At 55.1% G+C, this 20724-nt stretch overlaps 1 protein-coding gene and 1 long non-coding RNA gene across 6 annotated transcripts in view; one reads left to right on the forward strand and one right to left on the reverse strand.

The window, feature by feature from the left end:
• Positions 1-19377, reverse strand: part of LOC149121194 (uncharacterized) — a 48332-nt gene extending 28955 nt beyond the window's left edge. For both annotated transcript variants that reach the window (XR_016223849.1, XR_016223848.1), the window contains exon 1: positions 5342-19377. This is a non-coding gene — a long non-coding RNA (uncharacterized LOC149121194). The remainder of the gene's footprint in view (positions 1-5341) is intronic.
• MYO1D (myosin ID) overlaps positions 1-20724 on the forward strand; it is a 341376-nt gene that overhangs the window by 307877 nt on the left and 12775 nt on the right. The window lies entirely within an intron of this gene.

Genomic DNA, 20724 nt, shown 5'->3' on the forward strand with positions numbered 1-20724 from the left:
AATCGGAAGTGGAGCAGCTGGGACTCAAACCAGCGCCCATATGGGATGCCGGCACCACAGGCATCTTACCTGCTATGCCACAGCACTGGCCCCTCTGCTTTTCAAAATAAGTAAAACAGACTTTGTGTCCAAAACACTCCTGCCTGAGACACAAAAGCATCACTGCCTGCTCACATCTGCTCTCCTATTGCCTTGCTCAGGGATACTTTTCTTTTAAATTTTTTTTAAAGATTTATTTATTTAACTTGAAAGTCACAGTTACATAGAGAGAGGAGAGGCAGAGAGAGAAAGAGCGAGAGAGAGGCCTTCCATCTGCTGGTTCATTCCCCAGATGGCCCCAATGGCCGGAGCTGCGCCAATCCAGAGCCAGGAGCCTCCTCGGGGTCTCCCATGCGGGTTCAGGGGCCCAAGGTCCTGGGCCATCTTCTACTGCTTTCCCAGGCCATAGCAGAGAGCTAGATCGGAAGTGGAGCAGCCGGGTCTCGAACCAACACCCATATGGGATGCTGGCACCACAGGCAGCAGCTTTACCCACTGTGCCACAGTGCCGGCCCTTACAATTTTTTTTTTCTCAACAGTAAAAGTCATTATTCCCTGTTCATGGGGAAATTTTTGGAAAACACAGAAAAGCATAAAGAAAAAAAGGGAAATAATCTGAAATTTTTGCATGCAGAAATTATTTCTGCTTCCGGATTAACGTAGCAGAGCAGTTGTGATGGAAAACAAGTCTCACGGTGGGCGTTTCCCACTCACACAGAAACTTCGTGCCATTGAGTAAAGATTGTACTTACTGGCCATCGTGATTGTTCCTGATTTTTCCCTTGTAGTTTATGCTGTGGTGAGCATCCTTGCAGCAAAAGTATCTGCTGCACCTCAGACTGCTTCCTGAAGACACACTCTGGACTAGAAAAGGGGTGGAGCAGCAGGCGTGAGAGCCAGGGGCAAGCAGACAGCCTGGCGTGAGAGGGACTGGAAAGACCGGGCAGCAAGCAGGACGCCTGGGCCTGGAGAGGCAGCTGGGCCGCGGGGACCCCCAGCGTTCAGACTGCTCTCTAGGCAGTGAGGAGCTCAAGGGAGGTTTCAAGCCACAGGTGAGGCTGGTACTGGAGAGAGGCACTTCTGCAGGGCCACTGGTTGCAGCTTGAAGAGCGGACAGCAGGTGGGGAGCCCAGGGGCTGCTGGGAGGATGGTTTCTGCGCCATATGATGGACGTCTGAATAGCAAAGTGGCAAAAAGGAGGAAGGGAGAGGATGTGCGTTTGGGACAGATTAAGAGGCACTGCCTCCAGGACCTGCTGATGGACTGCCAGGGATGATGGATTGCCAGGACTGGAAGATGGATTGCCACAGGCTTCTGGCAGTGAACCTGTGGGCTCCTAGCCACGTGCTGATGCCCAGGAGGCAGCTGAACATGAAGGCTGGAGCCCAAGTGTGTAGAGATTTGGGAGTTTCCAGCTTATGGGATTATCTGAAGCCATGTGAGTGGAGGAAAGCAGATGAATGTCAGGGCGAGCAGCATGAGAGAGCAAAGGCCATTGTGCTGAGCGCTTCCAGGGGGTCAGGGAACGGGAGCAAAGGCAGACCACCTTCCAGCTGGCAGAAATCTATGATCTGGAAAACCAACGAAGCAGGTGGAATGCTGAGGCCTGGCTTCCTGGGGAAGAGCCCTGTTGTTCAGCTGATGCCCAGCAGACAGGTTGGAAATGGGCATGTCTGCCCCAGGCACTCCCCAGGCCACCAACGCTGGCTCCCTCAGGACTTCCTTTTCTAGATTCATTCATATACTTGAAAACAGAGTTACAGAGAGAGGAGAGGGAGGGGGAGAGAGAGAAAGAGAGTTAGTTAGTTTTCATCTGCTGCTTCACTCCGAAGTTGTGTCAGGCCAAAGTCGGAAACCAGGAACTCCAGCCTGGTCTCCCATATGGGCAGCAGGGACCCAAGCACTTGGGCCATCTTCTATTGCTTTCCCAGGTGCATTAGCAGAGAGCTGGATTGGAAGTGGAACAGGGGCCAGCACTGTGGTATAGTGGGTAAAGCCACTGCCTGCAGTGCCGGCATCCCATATGGGTGCCGGTTCTAATCCCAGCTGCTCCACTTCCAATCCAGCTCTCTTCTATGGCCTGGGAAAGCAGTAGAAGATGGCCCAAGTGCTTGGGGCCCTGCATCTGCATGGGAGACCTGGAAGAAGCTCCTGGCTCCTGGCTTTGGATCAGCACAGTTCTGGCCATTGCAGCCCTTTGGGGAGTGAACCAGTGGATGGAAGACCTCTCTCTCTCTTTGCCTCTGCCTCTCTCTAACTCTGCCTTTCAAATAAATAAATAAATCTCTAAAAAATAAAAGTCTTTTTTTAAAAAAATCTTAACAAAAATAAAAGTGGAGCAGCTGGGACTCAAACTGGTGCCCATACAGAATGCCGGTGTCAGAGGCACCATGCTGGCCCTTTGATGACTTCTCATGACGCCTCTATTGTGCTTCTTAGATTAATCCAAATATCTCCACTCTGGGCACCTCATTCAAGGCCAGGGGTCACTGCTGTCCCACTGCTGCCAGCAAGCTCCTGATTGTGCACTGGTGTCCCTGAGCAAACACTACTGGGAGCAGATCCTATCTGATTGAAAGACAAAAGGCAAACATCAGAGAGCAAGTCCCAGATGGGACATTTTACCCTTCCAGTAACTGCCAAATCTCTACCCATTTGAGTTCCAGGTTTCAGATTCAGATTTACCACGTCCTGGAGCTCCTTATTTCATTATCCATCCCCGAGTCCTGACACTTACCTGAGGCCTGGGAGTTGTCAGGGAATTCCCGGGAGCCACAGTGCAGCCAGGGAGGGCCGAGTGCAGGACTTAGCCCGTGGTGCAGTGCAGTAGTCGCCATGGTTGCTGATTAGAGGCATGAATTGTTGCTGCTCAGTAAGCAGACGATATGAAACCTAATAACTGCTACTGCACATTCTAGAAGCGTAAATGTTGTTCCAGCCACCTTTCTCCACCTCTCTCAGCATGACTGCCTGCGTATGTGTTTGGATCTACCTCCTGGTGCTGAGCGTGCCGGTCAGGTGTTGGAATGATCTGGCCCAGCCTTTGTTGAACGCTTCTCACTGCACTGCTCCTCATTCTGCACCCACAGGGCCCTTTATGCTGGATTCACACAGAGGGCTGTTAATGCCTTGAGCCACATTTAGCAAACCGGGGATTAATGTCTCCAAACACTGAGCTGACGCCCTTTTTTCCCCCAGAAAAACACTTCCCTTTATAGAACCTTGTCCCAACAACACTCCATCAAGCTTTATGTGGGGTTGCAGAGTAGGCTCACTACACAGACCTCGCCTCCCTCAGGTGAAGCAACCAGTTTAAACTCACAGCCCAACGGCCTGGTGTTGTAGGACCCTGGGGACTGAGGCTCCGTCCAGACCCTGTCTTCCTCCCACGTGCACTCTCTCTCCACTGGCCCGGCTCCATGTTGGCTGTGTCCTGCCCCACCCTAGGTTCTGCACAGTGGAACCCCTGGCGCAGGCAGCTTTGGAGGCATATTTTTCCCAAGCTGTCAACCTAATGGGAAGAGGAAACATTTCCTACTTCCAAGTCTAGGATTCCCAGGCATAGCCTCCAGCCAGTTTGGATTCCATGCCCTCTGCCCAGGCTCACCCCCTGGAATCAGGGATTGGTATCCTGGGAGTGAGTGGCCCAGGGCTGTCCCGAGGCTGGGAGTGTGGCCCTGCACTGGGCAGCCTCTCCCACGGAGGAGGATCAGTTCCCTGAAGGGGGAGGAGGCAGAGATGTAAGGAAGAATGGACAAGACCCACTGCCAGTTACGCTCGGTACCAAGATGTCCTTCTCTCCTGAGTGACATGTTTCACTCCTGTCCCAGGGTGTGCTGTTGAGTCGCAGTGCAATGACTGCATTCTTGAAGTTAGGCTAATAGTCTGTATCATTTGTGCCACTGTCAGCCGTGTGATTTTTGTGTTTCCGTGTGCTATACACTACATCATACGTTGAGTACAGTTATTATATCTTTAAGACAGCATTCACTTCCATTATCTCATCTAATTCTTATGGCCATCTGGACTGTTGGTTATGTCACCAACCCCATTTCACAGCTGGACAAGAGGCCTAGGGAGGTTCTGTGACTTCCCCAGGGGCTTGGTGATGGCAGACCTGGCCCCTGCCTGCTCTCCTTGGACTCGCCGCCTTAGCTATTTGTCCTCTGCAGTGTCTTATTTCTATTTGCCTGGCTCTCCTCAGCACCTACTCTGGCTGCTAAGCCACCTGCAAACCTCCTGTAGTGCTGCAGACCCCAAGAAGGTTCTGTGGGTGACACCGGTCAGTTGCAAACTGAGGAGCTTCCGGGGCTGCTGCTGGAGTGTGGATCCAGCGGCACCTTTGAGGCAGGAGCCCGGGGGCTGTAAGACAGGGCACCTGCATTAGCTCCCAGCTCACTGGTCCACGAGGTCCCTGCACACTGAGCAGCCTTGTCTGCAGAGCCTCTTGGAAGGCGGCCTCAGCTCAGGACAGGAGTGCTCTTGCCTCAGTGGGGAACTCTGCCTGTGCCCCTTCTGAGAGACTACAGAGCCTGAAGCCATCCCTGCCCACCCAGGCTGCTGCAGGGGCACAGGGGCCCAGGGACCCCAACAAGCAGCACCCCCAGTGCCCCATCCTGGCCACTTCCACAAAGTACACCAGTGGTTCAGTGCCCTATGGTCCTGACATCACACACACACGCATGCACACATGTACACTCACGCACACTCACACTCTTTCTCCCCGGGGAAGACATTGTAGAAAGAAACAGAAGAGGGCCAGGCCCCCCTTGCCCGCCTGCCTCTCCCTGAGGAAGCAGCTCCTTGCCTTGTAGCTGCACCGCGGCTCCCACAGCTGCCCCCTTTCTTGTGCTCTGCCCGTCTGCCCTCTGCAACAACCCCTCGCCTTTCTCTGCCATCTGCTCTTATCTCCCCCATGACTGTGATGCTCCTGGGACCCTCCTGGACCACCCAGGGCAGCTGCTCTCACAAGTCTCCTGCGCCGTCCGCAGCGCCTGTTCCCACATACCACGACTCACTCAGAAACAACCCAACTGCAGTGCTGGATGAGAACGGACACGGATTCACGTGCTGGGGAGGGGCGGGGGGAAGGCTGACATCGCCTCTGCCTGCCCCGCAGAGCCACATGCAGAGCTGGCTCTCCTCACTCACCGGCCCCGCCACGCAGTGCTCGCTGCATCAGAAGGCACCGCCTATCTGTGCCTGTTTCCCAGTGCTGCTGAAACCACTGCGGCTTGTTTTCTCACAACGCCCACGGTCGCCAGGCCCCACCATGGTGTCAGTGGAAGGGTCGGCCACTCACCTCCCATGATCCTGGGTGCCACCAGCAGTCCTTGGCTTGTGGCCACGCCACTCCAGTCTCTGGCTCCGTAGGCGCATCACCTCCTCCTCTTCTCCCCAGGGCCAGTCTCCCTCCGCCTTCCTCTTGTGAAGACATGGCGGGGTAAATTTTGTGACCTTACATTAGGCTGTGACTTCTTAGATGCAACACCTACCGTATACGCCACCAGAGGAAAAATAGACAATACTTCAATTAAAAAATATGCTTTTATGCTTCAAGGGACACTGAAGAACAGACAAATCTCAATGTGGGCAAAAATATTTGCCAATCATTTATCTGATGAGCATTTATATGCAGAGTATATAAAGAGCTCTCACAACTCAATGCTATAAGGGGCCCCAGGGTCTACCTGGACAATCCAGGATCACGGCCCCTCCCAGAGAGCCCATACCACACAGGGTAACATGCACAGGCTCCAGGAGTCAGGACACGGGTGTCTTGTGGGGGGAGCTTATTCAGCCTCACACACTCCCCATAATCCCGGTGCTGCACCTGTGCTTTCCCACAGCCAGCACTGCAAGGGGCAGGGGAGGAGGCGGGACATCTCCCAGAGGGCTGCCCCCTCCCCCAGCACAGGCCCGGGAGAGGGGCAGCTCTGAGGAGGGCAGCTCCCAGGTGGCTCTACTGTGGGAATGGAGCCGTTTTGTTTTCTCACAGCTGTGAGGAACATAGAGGATGGCTCGTCTCTGCCTTCCCACCATGCATCTCCAGAACGTACGGTCAGGGAGGACAGGCACCGTCCTTGGCTTGCTGTCCTCAGTGCTCCTGGCTGCACTTGCACGGACTCAACACATGGTCACCATATCTCCTGGGAGAGCCTCACAGCCTCTCCTAGCCGGGTCAGCCACCTCCTGCCATCAACTTGCTGGCATCCAGGGCGGATCTGGTAGCAGCAGGCATGGCTGCCGAGGCTGTGTTCTGAAGGCTATTTTGAGATAGATCTTTTTCATGTGGCCATTGTTTTGTGGGGCAGGGGGAGGCAGAGCAACAGAGAGAGGGAGATCTTCATCTGCTGGTTCACACCCCAGATGCCCACAGTAGCCAGGGCTGGGCCAGCCCAGAGCCAGGAGCCAGAAACTCTATCGATGTCTCCCAGATAGGTGGCAAGGACCCAAGCACTTGAGCAATCTTCCACTGCCTCCCAGGCTGTGCATTAGCAAGGAGCTACATCGGAAGTGTGAGTAGCCTAGACTCAAACCAGGAATTCCATGGGGCCAGCATGGTGGCATAGCGGGTAAAACCACTGTCAGTGATGCTGGCATCCATATGGGTGCCAGTTTGTGTCCTGGCTGCTCTATTTCCAATCTAACTCCCTGTTAATGGCCTGGGGAAAGCAGCAGAATATGGCCTAGGTGTTTGGGCCCCTGCTACCCTCGTGGGAAACCTGGAAGAAGCTCCTGGCTCCTGGCTTTGGCCTGGCCCAGTGCTAGTCATTGCAATCCTCTGGGGAGTGAACCACTGGATGGAAGATCTCTCTCTGCCTTTCTCTGTCTCTCCCTCTGTGTAACTCTTTCAAATTAAAAAAAAAAAAAAAATTCTGATACAGGATGCAAGTAGTGGCTTAACCCACAGAGCCACCTGGCCCACCCCTGTGGCCATCTGTTTTTAAAACAGAAAATTGAAACCTGAGCCAAGCACAGTGACGATGGAGGGCTGGGGAAAGATGCTCACAGTGGCCCTAGGAAAAGGCGCTGAGTGTGGCAGCTGATGATCGCTGCCCTTGGCCGAAGTTCCTATCTGCTGAGGGCAGGCGGCTGGGGGCAGGGAGGACCGAGTGCGCCCGCAGCCCCTGTCTTCTGTGAGAACAGTTCTCCTGCAGGGAAAGGAACGCCGGTGCCACACAGCCCAGGGGAGAGTTGTCCTGGTTAGAAGGAGACCTCAGGCTGGCTGCCTCCTTGTCAAAAATAACTATACCTTGAAAGCAGGGGCTCAGACCCAGCAGCCTGCCGAAGCCGTGGTGAAGGGAGTGAGACGAGGATGTGGTAAGGGGTCGCTGGCTCTTGGCACCGGCCCAGCTGCCATCTGCACTTCTGACCTGTCTGTCTTAACACAGGGTCCCTGGGACCCAGCAGTGCCGCAGTCACACAGATGCACAACTGAAGGCTTATTTGGAAACTCAGAGCCAACAAAGGACTTGAACAGACGTTGAGATCAACTAAAATAGAAGGTTTAGAGAGGTAATTTGAAGAACCAAGAATGGGGTACAGTCTAAAAATCTGTAATAAGCGGGGGGGGGGGGTCTGTGTTGCGTCCAGAAGGTGATAGACCAGAGGTTCACTGCACACACGCTGCATGCCAGGCCAGAGATGGGGGTACAACAGAGAGCGCAACACGGGCCCTGCCCAGGAGTTTACAGCGTGGTGGGGAACCAGACAAGCACAGCGCAGGGACACACAGCAGGGGGACAGCTGGCCCCACCTGGTAGGATGAGCAGTCTCCCAGAAGTGGTGCCGACACTGAGAAACAGCGTACACACACAAGTGGGTCTGGGAAAAGCCCGAGAACCTTCCGGGCAGGAAGCAGCATGTGTAAAAGCCGCAAGGCAGGGCACCGAGGCTGGTAGCTGGGGGGGTGTGGGTGAAGCAGCAGACCCGCGGCTTAAGGGCCTAGAGAGGAAGGCCACAGGGGAGGACATACAGGCCAGAGAGCAGGGGACTGTGGCCTGGTCCTGTTCCTCCCGGGCTGCGTGACCCAGCTGCTGTCACTGAAGATGGGCTCCAGGCAGGCCAGCATCATCCCTGGCCGCACACCCCACCCCCAACCCACAGTGATCAGTGGATCCGACACTTCCGGTGGACAGGGGCCTTGGTATCCAGTGAGAAAGCAGGGTCAGGGCCATAAAGAAGCTGCCAAGCAGAGCCTGTGGCATTGTCTCTGGCATACAGAAGCCTGGGACCCGAGAGTTAGAAGCACCCTTCCTCTGCAGCCCGTATCTGGATTTGCCTCCCAGATGCACAGGTCTGCTGGCATACCTATACTCCAGGGGGACAGTGTTTGTGAGATCACAAGGAATTTTAGGAATCACCTGACAAGAAATGTCAAGTGATACTGATCAGACGGCAGACCCCAGCAGCTGCTCTGCACAGCCGCATGCTGTGTGGCCAGCTAAAAATAGCTGGGAACCCAACCTCTCCGCTGGGGTCTTTCAAATGGGATAGCCACAGGAAGCCAGGTGGGGAAGAGAGAGGGGAGGGTTGTCCTGGGACCCCTGGAATGTCACAGCAGGCGCCTGCAGCTCCCCACTGCAGTCCGCACTTTGCAGATGGTGGAAAAGCATGTTGGCCCCTGGACTCTGAGAATTTCTCATCTCAGCTGTATCTGCCTGAGGTCCACAGAAGTTAGGCAGAAGCAGAAGTAAGCCACTTGGCCGCTTGCTGTGACACCTGAGCCGGCGGGGCAGCGTCCCGGGCGCTGACGGAGCCACAGCCCCGCTCTCGGCTGTGAAACCGTGAAACCGCAGCTGGGACTTTCTCAGCGGCAGAGGAAGCGAGGCGGCCACGACAGGACGGCAGGACGAAGCGAGAGGAAATTCAGAAGATATCTATAGAGATACTCATTGCCCCCAGAGGAAGCCGGGACACTCCCGCGCGGGGAAGGGCACTGGCGGGGATTTTTGGTTTTTTTCCACTGCACGTTTCAAGGAAGAACAACCTCCTCACCCCTCGCGGCGCCAGCTCCCCGGCCTCTGCTAGTGCCCATCGGCCCCGCGCCGAGCGCTCCTGTGCAGCCCACAAAATCCACAAAATCAGGGGTGCGGAAACCCAGGCTCCGTGGGGCCGCGTGGGGCAGCGGGAGGCGCGTCTTCCACTTCTCATTTGCATCCTGCCCCCTGGCTACCGGTGGTTACTCCTCCGCACGTACCCACTCCTTCCACCCGTGGGTGCGGCAGATGAAAGAATTGGGGGTTGGGAGCTTCAGGTGGGCAGGGGCTCGGAGGGGGTGGAGGGGATGGGGAGGAACAGTCCTCGGGTTCTAACCAGGCGCATGCGCCACGTTCGCCGTGGAGCCAGAAGGGACTCAGCCAGCAAAGGCGGCCACGGCCCCCATGCGCGGGGCCGCCTTCCACCAGCACAGCCGAAGTGGCCCTCGGCATGGCCGCCTAGACTCCTGTTCCTGTCGCCTCCGGAGCTCCACCACCACACACACACACACACACACACACACACACACACACACATGCTACACTCCCATGACCAAGTGCAGCCACGGAGTAGCCCCGTGTAGCCCATTTTGCAAGTCTGGAACTTGGAGGGTGGTGTGGACAGGTTCCCTCTGGCTCCCGGGTGACAGCCCGCTGGGACTGCCTGTGCCTTTGTCACCTCTCATTTTTCCTCTGACCACAGAACATAAAATCATTGGCTCCCAGAGTAACAAACTTTTTTGGACATGAATATTTGGATTTTTTTATTCAGTCCAGGCTGGCTGGTGAGGGTGGTAGGGACCCAGCAGACTTTAGTGTGCACCCAGTGCTTTCCCGCGGCTGGTCATTACTCCTATGGTGTCCACACTCTTAAGTATTCCTTTATAGCTCTGGCTACCGACTGAAGCTCCCCCCCCATGCACGCGCCCTGTGTGGTTTTTGTTTGTTTGTTTGTTTTGTTTTTTGTTTTTTTTTTTCTTATTTGAAAGGCAGAGAAGGAAAGAAAGATCTTCTACCTAGTGGTTCACCCCAAATGCCAACAACAGCTGGGGCTAGGCCAGGCCAAAGACCAGGAAGCCAGGAACTCAATCCAGGCCTCCCACATGGGTGGTGGGGAGGGTAGCCCTGTGTCTTGGGCGCGTTAGCAGGGAGCTGGCTGGGGAAGTTCCCTTTCTTTGCACTTCCTCAAAGTTCTTTTCAGTTTGTCCTTGGCTGTGGAAATGGATGGCTTTCATCACACAGTCCCCCCACACAGAAAAGAGGCAAGCATCGCCTGCGCCGGCTCCGTGCTATTTTAGGTGTGTTTCCAAGGAGTAGGTTGGTTGTCATGGTTTACAGAGAAGCGGGGAGGCAAGGATCCTGGAGGATCCTGGAGCGGGCAGCCGAAGGAGGCACGGCCATCTGTCCTGAGGCCAGGTTTCAAATGCATCCCTGCTGAAGGTCAGGTGGCATCTCGAGGCCCTTCCAGAGGTCCAGGCTGCCACGCTGAGGGCTGGACCTTGCAGTGAGCCCATGGGAAGGCCATGTGTCCTCCTGAGGTTCTGCTGGACCATGGGCCTCACACTGCCCACTCATCCCGCACCCCTGTCCCGCCAGAGACCACGTGCAGGGAGGAGGAACTTGGCCCATCCTCCTTGAGGGCAGTAAAGTCTGCGTCCTGCAGTGTGGGCGTCACAGTGTGCTGTTTGTCACCCAACTCAGATGGTCCGTAAGTGGCTATGGCAAGGCCTGTTGGAGATCGCTTCCTTCCCTGGGATACCAGAGTGGCTCACCCAAACAGGGGACACCAGGGACTCAGGTGTCCACCTCTGATAGAAGGAACCACGGCTGGAGGTTGGGAGGTGGCCCTCCAGGCAGGCCCCCCGCCCTCTGAGCCCTGGGACTCCCACCAGCCCACGCCGACCTGCCATATGCCAGCTATTCATCAGTACCTCTTTATGACCTCACTAAGCCCCAGCTCCAGGAGACGTGTGTCACCCAGGGGAGAGCTAGCTGCCTGGCAGATAAAAAGGTGCACGTTCCTGCCCACGCTCTGCCCTTTGCTGAGTCGTCAGAAACTCCAGGACCACGCCCCTTGCTCAGGGTTTGACTTGGTTGCAGGGCAGGGCTCTGGGCTCAGTGCCTGCTGTGCGGCGAGGCTGATGGCACGCAGTTCCCACTGTGTGCTTGCCTTGCGCGTGGCAGCCCTGCCCTCACCCCGTACACGTCCCTGTTCACACCCAAACACACAGTTTACAGAGGACACCGCGAGGCTGGGCCTTGAGCACAGGTGCACAGATCAATTTTCTGGAGCAGGAGTTGAGCAGAAAAACCGTCAGGTGAGGCAAGCCGCTGCAGCACAGTTCCCATTAATCCTGGCTCGCCTGGCTGCAGGCCTCGCCCCGTCGCGACTCCTGGGTAACACATGTCCCTGCGTTGGAAAAGCAGTAGGCCGGCTGCTCTTTGCCCAAGTCTCCCCTTGCTCAGTGCTTGTGTCTCCCGCTGGTCACACGCCCTGAGCCAACCCAAATCCAAATCCCCATTCCTGTTAGGCAACCCCATGAGCTCACCATCGGTATATCCGCGCATGCTCTAAGCTCCAAATCATCACCTCCCCTGGAGGGATAGACACGCACACGCGCGCAGGAGGGAGGATGACAGCGGCACCGGGGCGTGCGCGTGCCAGCCTCCGGGCCGCGCAGAGGGCCGCGTTGCCACGGCAACGGCGCTATAGAGCTGGGAGCAGCGGCCTCCGCCAGGCGCCCCCGCCGCAGGTGCGGAGCCTTTGTCTGGGCCTCCGCTCCCCGCCCCCGCACATCGCAGGTGCCCAGTGCCCTTCGCACGGCTGCCCCACAGAACCCGCTGGTTACGCTTGGAGGCCTCAGTGCCTCCCTGGAAATCAGATTTTAAAGGTAGGAAGGTCAGTTGTGGAGGCGCCACACGGGGACTTCACTTACTTGTTGGCCGGGACTCCCAAGGCCTCGGCCGCTGCCGCCCATTGCTACTCGCAAGGGGCGCCAGAGTCCCTGCTGCGGGGCCGAGAGAGCCCATGCAGATCTCCCCGGGAGCGCGCCTCATGGGGTGCCATGTAGAGCAGAAGGCAGGTGCTGGTTACGGGTTGTGGGTTCTGTTCCTGTCCCAGCTCTGGCCAAGGTCCCAGAGCCCATGCGCTTCTGGAGTGCTTCCCCGAGGTGGGACTGCTACCCCCAGATCCGCATTTCCCAGGCTTTCGGGATGTGAGCCCTTGATGCTGGCAGGAGCCTGTGTCAGCCCCTCCATGTGCGGCCAGGGGCATCTTAGTCTCCCGGTAACGACCCCACCCCAGTGCCCCCGTTTATTCCTGCGACCTGGACCAGCATGAAGCTCCAATTTCAGCGACTACAAACGTCAGACTGACCGATATTCTAGCTGATGTTCACCTAAAGAAAACAGGTTGAAGCGCCATTAGGATGTCCACCAAAAAAGAACATGCCATGATCTAATTAAAGTTGTGAACAGTTTGCCTTTAGACACGTTGTCCAACACACAATTAAGCGTGTGGTTTAACACTGTATTTTGGAACTATTTCTTCTGTGTTCTGAAAGTCACACCTAATATTTAAATGGTGAAACACAGATTAACCACCAGAAACCTTGGACTGCTCTCGTTAGGGTTTTGAGTCAGTAACTCTCCAATAGTTTTAATTTCCCTCACTTCAATTTTTTTAAGATTTATTTATTTGAAAGGCCAAGTTACAGGGCAAGACAAAGGGCTCTCCCATCCGCTGGCTGACTCCCCAGATGGTCACAACTGCCAGAGCTTGGCCAGGCTGAAGCCAGGAGCTTGGACCTCTAGTTGGGTCTCCCACGTGGGTGCCGGGGCCCAAGCACTTGGGCCATCCTCTGCTGCTTTCCCAGGTGCATTAGCAGGGAGCTGGATCAGAAGTGGAGCAGCCGACACTCAAACTGGTCTAGAGATGCGAGTGTCACAGGCAGCGTCTAAACATGCCACACCACAACCCCAGCCCCTCTCCAGCACCTTCTTCTATAACCTACCGTGATCCATGGCTGCCATTCCTACATGAGAAATAAAAGGTATGCCTTAAGATGGCTAAAAGACATTGTGGGGAAGAGGTTTGAGTCCTGCCTCTACTTCCAATTCAGCTTCCTGCTAATGCACACCTCGGAGGCAGCAGATGGTGGCCCAGATGCTTGGGCCCCTGTTCCCACATCAGAGACCTGGATGGAGTTCCTGGGCTCCTGGCTTTGGCCTGGCCCAGCCCTGGCTGTTGCAGGCATTTGATGAATAAGCCAGAGGATGGAAGCTTGCTCTGTCACCCTGCCTTTCAAAGAAATAATTTTTTTTTTAAGAAAGAGCTTTGGGGGCCAGCACTGTGTTGAAATGGGTAAAGCCACCACCTGCAGTGTCGGCATCCCCTATGGGCACCGGTTTGAGTCCCGGCTGCTCCACTTCCAATCCAGTTCTCTGCTGTGGCCTGGGAAAGCAGTAGAAGATGGCCCAAGTCCTTGGGCTCCTGCACCTGCATGAGAGACCTGGAAAAAGCTCCTGGCTCCTGGCTTTGGATTGGCGCAGTTCTGGCCATCTAGGGAGTGAACCAGTGGATGAAAGACCTCTCTTTCTGCCTCTACCTCTCTGTAACTCTGCTTTTCAAACAAATAAATAAATCTTAAAAAGAAAGAAAGCTTTGCAGACAGTCCTAAAGTGAAGTCCAGGCTGAGAATCATTGCGCTGTGATCTCCTAGCCACAGTGGGAAGTGGGGATGCTTAAACTCACCGAACCCAGAGATTGGATCTCAGCGCTGAAGCTGGTGCCAATACACTCAAGCCAGACAAAGGGGTCATTTGCCTTAGCCACCTCGTGTCATCGTAGTGCTGCTCACAGAGCCCCCAGCAGCCACCTGTGACGGTCCTTTACAACAAATATGTAACCATCTAATCAGGGCACAACCATTTCCCAGACTTGCCCAAGCAGCAGTGACCTAAATATTACTCAGGGTGTCTGACTTCCAGCCCCAAAGGAAGAATGTATTTGGTTTGATTGTTTTCATGCTAATGAACTTGGGCCAGTAATGCAAAGTCCCCATCAGGATGGCTGAATCATTTGAGGCTATGAATTAGTTCTTCAGACAGAAAGCCAATGGTGGTGTGGTTTTATTGAATTACTCACTTTTCAATAGAATCATTTATGCACCCACTCAGTCTAATTTGTTGTGCCATTTTTTAATTGATGGAAGATAAACTGAACAGGAATAGGGCTGGGGGTGGAGTTGGGGGTAGTTTTCCGTGGAAGTGGCCCAGCACGTTTATGCCAGCTAGATCTTTGGAAAATGTGACTAGCTCACTTACAAGGCAGCAGCACAGGAAGTAGCGTATAGCAGCAGATTGTTCCACACTCTGTCCCAGGTAGCCCTGCAGGCAGTAAATGAGGTCCCTATTAGAAGCCACTATCGCTGTAAACACACACAGCAGGGAGATCCACCCCCCTGCCCACCCAGAGGTCAGGGGGATTGGCCCACCAGAAGGTCAAGGTCAAGGCAAATTTGGCAAGAAGCCCCGTGGGGACACGTCACATTTAAATCTCCTAGGAGACCTGGGGCAGAGCAAGGAAGGTTACTGTGGGCCCTTAAGTCAGTGCTCACAAAGAAGATGGGAGCCATCCATGGCCACCCGCAAAGCACACGTGTCCCCCAGGAGGGCCCACACGCTCCTTCCCAGCCAGCTCCAGGAGGGACCTTACAACCCCGCCAGTGGGAACAAACAGGCACGCAGCCACAGGGCCCCGAGACCCCGCGGGGCCTCCGCTGTGCCTACCAGCAGCAGTAGGGTGAATGCCTCTGTGATGTGGGATCCCTGAGCACGAAAGCCTGGGCCACTGCCACGGGCTCCTCTCTCATTAGAGGGCCACAAATAGATGCCCCATCCCAGGAAAAGCGAAATGAGGCTGTGTGGAATACGCTGTGCGTTGGAATACAGTTCTGCTCTGCCTGACACGATTACTGAGTTCTCAGTTCTGTACAAGTGGCTTTGAGTAAGAGTCTGAAAATTGACTCATTCTGTCCTCGCCTAAAATAGCACATGCAGAATAGGGAAAGCAGAGCTGCTAGGAAGTGTGCGGAACAGATTGAAAGAAAGGCCTGCCCTGCTTCTGTTACCACCAGTGTACATCGGAGCAGGGGCTGGATTTCCCACCCAAGGCATCCGTGTGACGCTCGCTCCTTCAGCAGTGAGAGCAGGGGACCGTGTTTAGCTAATGTGGCTGAGCACAAACCCCTCTGTTCTCAAGCAGGCAGTAGGAAATGGACAGTGTTTCTTTTCATCTCAGTGTTTGGGCTTGGCTTGTGAGATGCTTGCTTCTGTTTTAACCTTTGGGAAGCTCAGCAGAACAGAAACCCCTGTCACCAGCTACGTCATCACAGGTTCTTCAACATCGGTGCCAGGTGCCTGGCCGGGCAGCAAGGCTTAAGGACTGTAAGGTGAGAAAGCCATAAAAAGGACTCTGTTGGGGCTGGCATCCTGGCACAGTGGGTTAAGCCTTAGCCTGTAATGCAGGCATCCCAGATGGATGCCAACTCGAGTCCCAGCTGCTCCACTTCTGATCCAGCTTCCTGCTAATGCACCTGGGAAAGCAGCAGAGGATGGCCCAAGTGCTTGGGGCTCTGCCACCCACATAGGAGACCTGGATGGAATTCCAGGCTCCTGGCTTCTGCCTGGCCAGCCCAGGCCAGTATGGCCATTTGGGGGATTTGGAGGATGAACCAGCAAATAGAGGATCTTTGTCTCTTCTTTTAAAAAAAATTAATTTAAAACAAAAAAACAAAACTGTGTCATCAGCCCCCAGGAATAAACCTTAAGTCAGATTTAAACACACCCAAGAACAAGTTCAAGGGCCTCCTGGATTTGACAGGCCTTTCTACCAATACTGCTCCAGAAGGCAGCATACGTGGTCCCCTGAAGAGGCCTGGAGATGGGAGGGCAAGGGTCCTTTGCACCCCAAATAATTTGTTCAATGAACATTCCAAACCTAAGGACCTCAGTCCCCAAAGAACTTGATTCCCTTACCAGTGGGGCACTGGCTTAGCCCCCACAACTGCACTAACCACTGTGTGTGTATTTGCTCCTTTTAATCCCACCAACTCATTGTTTTTTAAGATGGAGAGTAGAGGCCGGCGCCGCGGCTCACTAGGCTAATCCTCCGCCTAGCGGCGCCGGCACACCGGGTTCTAGTCCCGGTCGGGGCGCCGGATTCTGTCCCGGTTGCCCCTCTTCCAGGCCAGCTCTCTGCTGTGGCCAGGGAGTGCAGTGGAGGATGGCCCAGGTGCTTGGGCCCTGCACCCCATGGGAGACCAGGAAAAGCACCTGGCTCCTGGCTCCTGCCATCGGATCAGCGCGGTGCGCCGGCCGCAGCGCGCCAGCCGCGGCGGCCATTGGAGGGTGAACCAACGGCAAAGGAAGACCTTTCTCTCTGTCTCTCTCTCTCACTGTCCACTCTGCCTGTCAAAAAATTAAAAAAAAAAAAAAAAAAAAAAAAAAAAAAAAAAAAAAAAAGATGGAGAGTAGAGTTTGGTGTGTTTTCTGTTTGTTTGTTTTGGAAAGGCAGAGACAGACAGAGATCTTCCATCCTTTCGTTCACTCCCCCAAATGCCTGCAACCGGGACAGGTTGAAGGCAGCAGCCCAGGACTCAATGCAGCTCTCGCACGTGGCTGGCAAGGACCAGGTACTTGAGCCATCACCTGCTGCCTCCCATGGTGCCCGTTAGCAGGAAGCCGGAAACAGAAGTGGAGCTGAGACTCGAGTCCTTACCCTCCAATATGAGCTGCAGGCACCTTAACTGGTGCACTGAGACTCTTTGGAAGAGAAAATTCTCACTGATCCCAGTTAAGGAAGGCGAGAACTAAGTGGCTGCCCAGCCGTGCAGCCGAGTTTGAACCCTGGTCTAGCTGACTGCAAGCCGCACGTCCTGCCCTGTGTGCCCCAGCCCTGTCCTCTTTGCATTGAGCAACATTCCTAGAAACACACAGAACCTGGAGGTCCCCTGCCCCCATCTCTTCCTGCAGCCTCTGCCGCCAGCTGCATGCATGACTCCCACATGTATTATACGTAAAGTTCCAAAAGGCCGGTTAGTTTCTGAGAGAAACGAGAGAATTCACATTTTCCAGGCTCAGCCAGCAGTGCGCTGTGCTAACAGCCCCTAAATGGCGACTCAAACCAGCCATTCAGCAAACCATAATTTGCTGATTGTCACTGGACGCTGACCAGTTTCCAAATTCTTCTAGGTCACCACAGCAGTGGGGAATGTGACCCTCTATTGGCAGAGCAAATATAATTTCACTCTTGCCCCAGGAATACTGTTTTGAAAGGTTTGGATACTGTCAGGTAAAGATCATTGCAAGAATGGTGGGAAAGTGTGAAAATCAAGTGAACAGCACTGAATGGCAAGTTAGAATCTCGAGGCTGGGTAAGAATGGCAGCCACACACAGCGGAGCAGGCTCCACGGTGCGGCCGGCCTCGTCCCTGCCGTTTTCACACTAACTGTTCTAACTCTGGGCTTATTTGCTGTTGCTTGCTGTAGCCACAGCAAGTACCCCTATAATAACATGAGTACAGTAGGTTTTGTGACCATTTTGATTTGAGGGTACTTCCAAAAGTTCGTGCAATTTGAAGATGTATATCTTGTTGCCAAAAAACCATTCAAATCCACACCTAGTCTGTTCACAGTACACATCTCCACGAGCCTTCTGAACCCTGCCCCCATACATGACACAGTACTTTGACAGGTGATGGGCCTCCCTGGATCACACATTGCCACCTTACGAGGGGGCTAGCTGCGATCTGGTCTACACCTTGTGTAGTCAGGCGCGACATCATCAAAGCAAAGTCACCGTGTCTTGCTCTCCCTTCTTCCACCCCACCCTGGGACATGGTGGACTCTGTGCGGTCACCAAGGGCCCCCACCCCTCCCCACCCAGAGCTGACCGCTCACAGCACTCTCCCCATGACCGACGCTTTCCTGCCTGGCCCTCCTGCCTCCACGTGACCCCATCAGTCTTAGCTCCCCGTCCCTGGCTGCATCCTCCCCTTTATCAAGCACCTCCTGTTTGCCGGCTGCTCTTGTAGGCATAGGGGATGTCCATGAGGTCCCCCTCCCAGGGAGCATACCTCGGGGGAGGGGCTAGGAGCTGTAGCAGACAGAACAGAATCAAATACTACAGGGTCAGGTGGTGGTCCGTGCACTGCAGAAGCACGGTGTCAGCTCAGAAGGTTCCCCTACTGCTGGGGGAGTGAAGCCCACCTGCCTGGCTCACCTCGACCCCTCCCACACTCACATCCTGAACGCCAGGCCCCCTGCTAGCTGCTCCCATGTATTTCCCCAACTTCACTTTTGGGTCAAGGGGTCAAGGTGCCTGGGCTGCTAGCCTCACTGTCCAGTTCCCCCTCGTCCTCAAAAAAGGCAGTTCATTGTCATCCTGTCTAGGGTGTTGGGGATCCCTATGAGCAGGGGAGGCCCAGGTGGGCTTCAGGGAGGAAGCAGGTAGCGCTTGAGGGGTTCCAGTGAAAAGAATGAAGACGCTGGCAAAGCCAGGGAGTTAACACTGTCAGCCCCGGCCCCTGGGCTCGCCCCGCTGCGCCCCCTGTCCCAAGGCTGTCTCGTCCACGCCTGTGGGGTCTGGCACATTCCAGACCGGAGGAGGCCGTGTGTGCACACCTGAGCCCTGGGCAGCACAAAGCGAGGGGCCGCCCTCAGCCCTGCCCTCATGCGCTCTTCTGCCCTTCGGTGTGCCGACTGCCCCGCATCACACAGAGTAGCCGTGTGTGCGCACGGCCGCCTCCCTCCCCAGACCACGCACTGCTCCAGAACAGAGGCTGCTCTGCGATTGATCCCGCAGCCTGGAGCCCTAGAGCCGATCGATGTTTATCGAGAATGAACGCGTTTGAAGACAGAGCCTAGAAGTTCCAGCACCTCTGGCACACACTGCCCGGCCGCGTCCTGAGATGCTGCCCTGTAGCCCGGGACCGGCGACAGGAGCTGGGGTTTGCGTGCGTTCTTCTAGCGGCTCTCCTTTGACGGCTTTGCCCCCAGTGCTTTTGTGGGTTTTGCTTTCAGTGTTCCATTCACAGAGGGCAGGGACTGGGGTCCTGTTAGTGCCTCTGTCCACTGACCCACTCCCTCCCCACCCTGGAAAGCCCCAGTGCTTCTTGGGATGGCGACCAGAATAGGCAGATTCTGGCAGACGGCTGCACATCATCTGCTCAGGGGGAGTGTGGGTGCTGGCGCACACCGGATCCAGTCTTCCTTAGCGCCTTCGTTAATGATGCGACAGAAAACAAACACCAGTGTTCGCAGGTGGTGCTAACTTTGGAGGTGCTGCAGCAGAGGTGTTGGGGGGGGGAATAGAAATGTAAGCAGGAAACAGCAAAGATGGGGGGGCTCAAACCAGCAAAGGCAAAGACCCCTCCAGATAGAAAGTAAAGCCCAAAAGATGTTAGAGCAAAAAGCATCAAAAGATAAGAGGGTAAGGGGGAGGAGCGGGGAGGAGGGGAGGAAGGGGGAGGTGGGGAAGAGAAAGGGGAGGGCCTCGGGCTCTGATGTCCCGCCAGCACCCCGGGCGGCTCACTCCCAGCCTTGTTCCGTTTGTTTTATGATCAGGTTCTTATTTGGTTTGGTGTTGTCTTGTTGCTTTTTTGTCCTTTGTCTTTGAGGGAGCTGTGGTATGATTTTATTCTTCCGGCTAGAGTTTGGGAAGTCTCATTATCCCTGGGGGAAAGCATCCATTTGGACATTTCGGGAGAGAAAGAAGAGGAAGCTTTCCAGAACCCAGGCTCCCAGCGTACATAGCAAGAGAGGGGCTGGGATACGGGAGGGACAGCCACCAGCCCCACCACCACCACGTGGAGGCACTGACCTGGTCCACCTCGCCCTCACCAAGGGACATTGGCCACAACACGAAGGAAGCAAAACTGGGAGTCTCTGGGGAGTGACTTCCCCTCGGAGACCCCAACAGAAAAGACAAAAGATGGGTGCCAGGGAATAGTCCAAGAAGTGCCCAGATTCCCCAGGCCCCAGGAGAGCGCCCTGTTCTCTGACAGCCCGGAATCACTCAGGCCTGAAAGAGCAGGTTTGGGCCAGACGGAGGCCAGGGGCAGAGGGAGCAGTGCCCAGCAGAGAGCTACTCCGGGAGCCACTCCGAACGCTTCCTGCTGTGACTCAGCCGGCCCCAGAGGCACTGCTCCAGGCTGGGCCAGACCTTCAGAGGCCCTGGCCGCACCGTGCTCCAGCTATGAAAAGCCATTGACCTCCACTGCCCCAAGCTGCCCCAAGCTGCCCCATCCGCAAAGGAGAGCTTTGGGGAGGATTAACTGAGATGACGCAGGCAGAATGTTTAATGCGGTGCCCAGAACATGCCGAGTTCTTAATGAATGGATGATGATCAGTCTCAACCCCCTTCCCCAGTCCAAGACCCCTTAAGAGCTACGCCAGGCACAGTGCTAAGCGACCCCAGCCCCAGCCGGCGAACAGCTAAGCAGTCACGGGGATAGCTCTGCACATCACTCAGGATGTGGCTGAGACATCTGCCAGCATCTACTCATCTCCATTAAGCCTCAGGGCATAACCATGACACCAGGTCATTGATAAAATCGCATCCATGCTTCCCAAATCCATCTGTCCAAATGTTTTCCGCTCCAGCAAATATCTCTATTTCCCTGAGAACTTTGGCAGTAAAGAG

Source organism: Oryctolagus cuniculus, chromosome 17 (assembly GCF_051225735.1).
Source record: "Oryctolagus cuniculus isolate XC-2025 breed Fujian yellow rabbit chromosome 17, ASM5122573v1, whole genome shotgun sequence".
In the NCBI taxonomy this organism is placed as follows: domain Eukaryota; kingdom Metazoa; phylum Chordata; class Mammalia; order Lagomorpha; family Leporidae; genus Oryctolagus; species Oryctolagus cuniculus.